The 8,165-nt window shown below is 40.6% G+C and overlaps 1 protein-coding gene across 1 annotated transcript in view; it reads left to right on the forward strand.

The window, feature by feature from the left end:
• PTCHD1 (patched domain containing 1) overlaps positions 1 to 8,165 on the forward strand; it is a 65,149-nt gene that overhangs the window by 43,528 nt on the left and 13,456 nt on the right. The gene's annotated exons all lie outside the window — the stretch shown is intronic.

Consider the following 8,165-nt stretch of genomic DNA (forward strand, 5'->3'; position numbering starts at 1 on the left):
TCCATATTTTTGGTAGGCTTTCTCCCCCCCTCTCTATCACTGCCTGCAGATATACTGAATGCTTAAATCAGCTGTCATGTCAATTTCACATCTTGGAATTTTGTGAATAAGACAATCTCTTCATCTCTGTTGCTTGGAAGTGGGATATAACACTAGGAAGGGATTACAGAGAGACTGTGGGGGGTGTGTGTGTGTGTGTGTGTATGTGTGTGTGTGTACACACACAGAGACACACACACACACACATATATATATACACACACACACACATACACACTCACACCAAAAAAAAATCCCTTTGGACTAAAGTTTGGATAAGCCCTCAGTCAATTAAAATCTTATTTCTGCTGTAAACTAATTTAATATGAGTAGGACTATTGGGAATTGTATGTGGAATGTGTGTGTTTGCTGACTAAAATTTATTTATATTTCTAATCTTCCTTCCCATGGCTCGGGGCACATAGTAACTATCTAAAAATATTCAGAAGTACAGCACACAACAAAAGACAATGAAAGCAACATAAAACAGGCAAGAAGAGCAAGGGTGGTCGATCTGATGCCCTCCAGATTTTGCAGACTACAAATCCCATCACTCATGACCATTGGACATGGTGGCTGGGGGTGATGGTCACCCCTGAACTAAAGCGTCATCATGTTCATCTTAGACTATCCAAGGCTACTCCCTAAAAGCGTGTAAGAATGGCACTCATTCACACAAGCTTAAGTGAAGTTATATGCTGCAAGCTGTGAATGGATTTGCTGCCTTTAAGGCAGCTGGAGCTGCTTCTTAACAGGAGATCAGAGCTGCAATTCAAAAGCACTTCAGCAAGCACAGATTTAGTGTTTAGCATAGGATATTACACACACACACACACACACACACACACATATATATATATATATATATATATATATATATATATATATATATATATTTGCTTTCGTAGATTTTCACGGGTATAGGAATGCAGGTTTTGGTGTCTTCGGGTGTCTTCCCGTGTAAGAGTTGGGGTGTCTAGGCGACGTTTCGACGAGGTCTCACTCGTCATCTTCAGGCTGGTGCTTTCGGCTTCTTGTTACTGGAACAGCGCTCTGTTCCAGTAACAAGAAGCCGAAAGCACCAGCCTGAAGATGACGAGTGAGACCTCGTCGAAACGTCGCCTAGACACCCCAACTCTTACACGGGAAGACACCCGAAGACACCAAAACCTGCATATATATATATATATATATACTGGCAGATTCAGTGGTCTTGGATCCAATAAAAGTAATTACAAATATCTTGAATACTTGTTGGAATTTGGGTCAGAATTCAAATATACTGGAAAACTAGATTATACATTTGTCACACTGGTTGCCGGATAACTTCAGCTGTCTCTTGGGTAGTCATTATTTATATATGTATTTGTATTCACAAGTTCTGAGTTGTGTACACTCAAGTGCATTATTGGGGACCTGTTATAATCCATTAAGAAAACCATGACTTTATACCTCAAGGTGGAAGATGTACTGTCTTTATACATCTCCCATTAGTTGGTTAGGTGGGATAACAAAACACATATATTTGGGGAGGGGGGCACCATTCACAATATTTGGTTTAGATTATGATTCAGCATTTTGAAAAATAGTCTGCTTCAGTCTGAGGTATTTTGTAGCCTGCCCAATCCAGCTCAGGATTCATCCAGGTGTGCTTCATTTGCTCCCTATTCAGTATTAGGAAATTTAAAAATGGCTATACTGTAGTTTCTTTTCCTTTTGAGAGGAATGAATGAAATTTCCAGACATACTAGCCCCTTCAGGATGGCTAAAGCCTGACAAATCATAAGCAAATGGCTCCAGGAGATTTTGAGTTGGGGACACTATGTTAAAAAGGGGGGGGTTTAAAAAGTTACGCTTGCAACTTTTTGGTTTTGGACAGAATTGGATTAAATTTGCAAGCAGTGTCATCCCTTCTGAGGGCATTAATACTTCCAAAATTGAGAGAGTTAGCTATAGTTTTCTTGTAAGGAACCACCCCCTGAGGTCTTCATATAAAGGGTTGTATACCAATTTTAATAACAACAACAACAACAACAACAATGGGGGGAGACTTCTAAGGGCAAGGGCAAAATCAAACCTTCTGGCAGGATTATGAAATGTGTCTTCCTTCCCAAGTACCACTCATGTTGCCTAGCAACACACTATTATTTTCCACATTCCATGTTACTAACCCATTTGTCAGTCTTTAACTCATGTATCCATACATTAGGCATTTTATGAGCTACATGCATGGACTCATATGCCTCTGCTTCAGTATTCTGTCCCTGCCATCTTTCTACATCCTTATGCCACAATTATGTCAAGGCAGGGATGAATATAAGATTGGAGCTGCAAAAGGAAGCTGGTGAGAGGAAGGGAGTGGCCAGTGTAGGAAATGGCATCATTGTCCCTCTCTGAGGTCAGAGTTCTGGACCAGTAGCAGAGGGGATGATACAACTGAGCTCTCTGGAGTGAGGAATGTTGGGGTTGAGTGGAGGCAGGGGGAGGGAATGACCTGCACATCATTTTTCACACATTCTGATGTTGTGTCTTCCCTCTGTACAAGGAGAGAGGAGATTTGGATCCTACCTCCTCTCGTTACTATCTACTCATTTGTTTAAAAAATTAATAATTTCATACGCTATGGGCTCACCCACACTTCAGATTATCCTGTGCTTTTTAGGCACAGGTCCAAGCAGTTTTTTTCATTTGCTCTGCTGCTTTCCCCAGGAAAACTTGTTTACCGCTGAATCGGAACAAACATCAATCCACAGAAAAAGCAATTGGCGCTTGTTCCGATTCACCAGCAAACAGCGGGTTTCCCTGGGAGGGAAGGCAGTGAGACAAGCAGAAGTATGGATAAGCCCTATGTTCCAGAAAACAAAACAAATATGTATTTGCATGATGACACCACCTGAAGTATACCTGAAGGAGCATCTTCATCCCCACTGCTCAGCCCGGATGCTGAGGTCCAGTTCCAAGGGCCCTCTGGCAGTTCCATCACTGCAACTGCAGGTGATACTACAGAGAACCAGACAGAAGGCCTTTTTGGTAGTTGCACCCGCCCTGTGGAACACCCTCCAGGTAGATGTCAAAGAGACAAACAACTGTATCATTTTTCATAGACGTCTGAAGGCAGCCCTGTTTTGGGAAGCTTTTAATGGTTGTTGTTGTTATTGTTATTGTTGTTGTTATTGTTTCCTGTATTTTTGTTAGAAACCACCCAGAGTGGTTGGGCAACCCAGTCAGATGGGTGGAGTATAAGAAATAAAGTAGTAGTAGTAGTAACTAAAGATTTTTAGGCTGCAGTCCTAACACACTCACATGCATGCTGGAGAACAGCGCTACTGGCAGGCGAACTCTGATGTAGTGGATGTCCTGTCTGTGGTGATGCAGATGGTAAGCTAACACCAGTGGTCCTTCAGTGGAAAGTGCATGAAGTGAGGCATTTATGGTCAGGGCAGAGCACCAAAAGCTTAGGGAACTACAGTGGTACCTCAGGTTAAGTACTTAATTCGTTCCTGACGTCCGTTCTTAACCTGAAACTGTTCCTAACCTGAAGCACCACTTTAGCTAATGGGGCCTCCTGCTGCCACTGCACCACCGCTGCACGATTTCTGTTCTCATCCTAAAGCAAAGTTCTTAACCCGAGGTAATATTTCTGGGTTAGCAGAGTCTGTAACCTGAAGCGTATGTAACCCAAGGTACCACTGTATTCCATCCTAAGCCCTGTGGATGCCCTGAAGGGCCCAATCTTTGGGTCCTTCAACTATGCCAGAGCTGACATAGCAAATTAAAGTGGTGTGGAAATGGTTTAGTTTAGAAAAGCATATAAAAAGTAAATAATCATGTTCGCAGTGCTCCAGCTAAAGAAGCCACATGTGCCGACATTCAGATATGGTTCAGTGAGGTGGTGTTTTATCCTCAGCTGATAGACTAGATCAGCCTTTGTCCACCTGGTACCCTTCAGACGTTCTAGACTAAAACTTCTATTAGCCTCTACCAGCTCATGCTATCTAGGGTGATAGGAATTGTAGTCCAAAATAATTAGCATGATTACCTCAGGTTTGCCTAAAAAATGTTAAGCATTAGTCTTTTGTCTAAGGGCAGCAGTCTATTAAAATAAAAGGGACAATCTGATGTTGCTAACACAAAAGAAGGTAACAGTATCTTGGAAGTATCTCCCTGAACTTCAGAGTTATTGATTTTTTAGTGTAAAAAAGTAACATTGTTGCTTCTGTTGTCATTTTAATTTATTACCTGCCCTTCGCCATAAGGTCTCTGGTTAGCTTGCAACAATTAAATACAGTTTTAAAAACATACAATTATCTACTGGTGCTGTTGCTAGCTTTTCCTACTTCGTTGCATTTGAATTTAAAATCTGGGGAAAATTAAAATCCTTACTACTACAACAACAACAAAAATCGTCTTTCCTTGATGGGCTACAAAGAAAAGAGTTTTGTAGGCTAGGCTGCACTCCTTCTCCTGAACACTGCAGCTTTGCATATGGCAGTTCCCTTTGTTCTGTGGGGAACCCTCTGGTGAAGTGGATGGGCTTCCACATCAATGTTCTCTGAAGATAATAGTAAAGGCTGTCCAGTGTGGGGCCCCTTCTCCCTTCTCTGAGGCTTCCTCATTCGTGGATCAGTTCAAGGAAGCTGGTCTGCTTATCCTACGGCCAGTTCTGCACAGCTGGCAATATACTATGTGGTCTCTGCATTTGTGAATAACTCGAAGATTTGGCTGGCCTCCTGTACCTGCATCGTGTTTTGCTCTTCTACAGCCCCAGGGCAAGAACATGGTCTCAAATCAGAAAGAGATGCCCTTTCAGCATAAGAAACCATATCTGGTTCAAAAAGAAACAGTTCACTCGGACTGTGCAAAACGTATTCCTTAAATGATACCTAAAAGTATCCATGAAGTTACTACTTGGTGTTTAATGTCTGTTTAGTTGGAGCTGAATTTATTCATGAGAGTGGGAAACACACTGATGCTCAGTGGAAGAGGAGGAGATGTGTCAGATATCTTAGATTGTTATTTTTTTAAATCTTCCTCTGGGCTTCTCTTCTTCTTCTAGTGCTCTCCTATGCTTGAGCATTCCAGACGGCAAAAACTCCTCTCAGATTAGCCATTCTTTTTAACCATAATCTTTTTGTCCATCTTGTGCTACCAAACCGTTTTCCCCCCCAGCAGGTCAGATTTCTCCCTCTTTTCCCAGATAATGGATTATTTGTAGCTGAAGCAGTGCTGAAGTATTCTGAAACGTGGAGGAAATATGTTCCATGGAGCTGAAAAAGGGAACAATCAAGAACATCCGTTAAAAAGACCAATAAATCCTAATAAAGACAAATGGCTCATCAATATGAGGCAAAGGTGCAAGAGTTTGTGTGTGCAGGGTTAGAAACGGAAGACATTTTTCATTGTTGAAACAAGAAGGAGAAAATGAACCTGCACACTTTGGGAAACCACTTGTGATTTCGCAATTATTATTTTTTTAATCTCTGCAATTAATTGAATGATTTAATGTGATACCTTGTTACTAGGCAAAGCCTTTGTACATAATTATAGCAGACTGCAACATGGCACCAGAAATGTAAAATATGCAGAGATTTGGTTGCAGAATGTTTTGTTTAATAGCAGCCAGATTCATGTGGATGATACATAGAATTCTCAGACAGACTTGTCCACAGCACTTATGAGAACAAACCTCTCCATGCCTCTTTTACTAAGCAAGCTGTTGTGGGTTTTTAAAAGGAGAGAGGTCAATATGCCTTTATAAAGACAGTGAAAGTGAACTTAATAGTTTTCCCTACTGAGAATAGAACATAACTATTTAAAACATAATTAACAATAGGATGTCAGTCACTTTTTTGTAGGATTTTATGTCTGGGGAGTTTCAGCGCTCCCAATTAGCTTAATGGGGCCACTGTGCTAGTTAACAAATTGACAGTCTTGACCTGCCTGGTGGAAACAACTATAAAGCAGTTTGGAAAATGAAGATGAATAGCAGAAGTCTCACTGCAGATAGGACCCAAATATCATTTTATATGTTTATTCATGTTTCATATGACAGAATAACAAATGATGGTGATCCTGTTGCATCCAAAATGGACAGGATCACAGACCTTATGCTTGTAAATATTGGGAAATTTGCAGGGAGTACCTTCAGATCCCAGCCACCTCTGTGCTCTCCAAGACAAGAGTGAACCTTTCAAAAGGTGAAATCACCTTCTATGTAATCTCAGTAGGGGTTTTACTTTAGTTTAAGAGTACCTAAAGTACTCTTAAGTAGTTTAAGAGTACCTAAAGAGTACTGTGGGATGCGAGTGGCACTGTGGATTAAACCACAGAGCCTAGGACTTGCTGATCAGAATGTCGGCGGTTCGAATCCCCATGACTGAGTGAGCTCCTGTTGCTCTGCCCCAGCTCCTGCTCACCTAGCAGTTCGAAAGCACAAAGTGCAAGTAGATAAATAAGTACCACTCCGGTGGAAAGGTAAACGGCATTTCCATGCACTGCTCTGGTTCGCCAGAAGCGGCTTAGTCATACTGGCCACATGTACGCTGGCTCCCTCAGCCAATAAAGCGAGATGAGCGCCGCAACCCCAGAGTCGGTCACGACCGGACCTAATGGTCAGGGGTCCTTTTACCTTTAGATCCCAGCCACCTCTGTGCTCTCCAAGACAAGAGTGAACCTTTCAAAAGGTGAAATTACCTTCTACGTTATCTCAGTAGGGGTTTTACTTTAGTTTAAGAGTACCTAAAGATCTGAATTTGAACTCTGGTATTATCAGATTGAAAACCTGCAGGGTTTTCAATGATTCAATGAAAAGCCTGATGGTTTTTCATGTGCATATTAAGCTGCCACCTAAATATGGCCTTCCTAATTCACTCTAATTTTGGAAAATATTTGTTATTAGATTTATATAGCTGCCCATCAACAAATGATCCATTAGATATTAGAGAACAAAAAAGTAAAATACAGTATTAAAAGGCAATATATTTAAAAACTTTTAAAAACACGGAAATGAGGCATTAGAAAGTCTCCTTTCTATCAGGGAAAAGTACAATTAGTAGCTCAGTCTACAAAATAAAACACAGCTTTCCCCAGATATATTTCCATGAGCAGGGCTTTTTGTTTTGTTTCCTCCATCCCCCACTCCATTATTCCAGTATGCTTCTACCTAAAGTGCTGAGTTATGTTTTATTACTGCTGTTTTTGGATTTCCTCTGTTTTGTCTTATATTATTTTTAACTGTATTGTACCTAGATGCTTTTTATGTTTAAATTGCTTGTGTGAGCTGTTATGAAAGGGGTTTGCCCTGAAAGGTAGCACATATACAGGAAGGAAGGAAGGAAGGAAGGAAGGAAGGAAGGAAGGAAGGAAGGAAGGAAGGAAACATTTGATTTTATTGATATGAAAAAGCATTTGATAGAGTTGAATAAGAAGCTTCCAAATCTTTTCATTTTCATATCTAGGTAAGAATGATATATAAGTCACTAGCTGCCAGTATTTTGATCAGTAATAGGCTTTTAGACGGCTGTCTTCTTCTCTGTTTATTATTAAAGTTTGCTGTAGAAAATTTCTGCAATAGCTGGCAAATAAAAGATTTAATAAGGATTAAGACTTAACAGTAAATTGTCAAACATAGCCATCCATGCAGTCTGCCACTTTACAAATGATCCATCAGTTTAGCAGTATCTCAAGTTACAAAATGAGAATGTCAAGCAATTTTAAAAAAAATCCCCTGCCCCACAAAATGTGTGTGTGTGTGACTGTCATACTCCCATAGTGTTATTCATTGGAAATATGACAAGGGTTAGGAACTTGCTTTAAAGACACCCACAGGTAGCTTAAATTCTCGAGACTACATGGACTTTGCTATTCACTACAAAAGCAGGGAAAGAACCATCTGCATTCCAACTGCACACACAGAGCTTTCTCTGATAATACTTAAAATTAAGCAGATTTGCAGGGCTTGTATTGATTTGCATAATTTAGTCTGACCACAATATTGGAGTTTCCCTGCCACAAGCAAACAATGGGGGAGGAAAGGAAATCATCTTCTGTGCCATTACACACACCCTGTGTTGTGTCTTTTATAAAATAGACTTCATAGGTAAGCTCAGTGTTTTACTTCCATATCA

This window comes from Podarcis liolepis (genome assembly GCF_965112155.1).
Source record: "Podarcis liolepis genome assembly, chromosome: 4".
NCBI classification, from domain to species: Eukaryota; Metazoa; Chordata; class Lepidosauria; order Squamata; family Lacertidae; genus Podarcis; species Podarcis liolepis.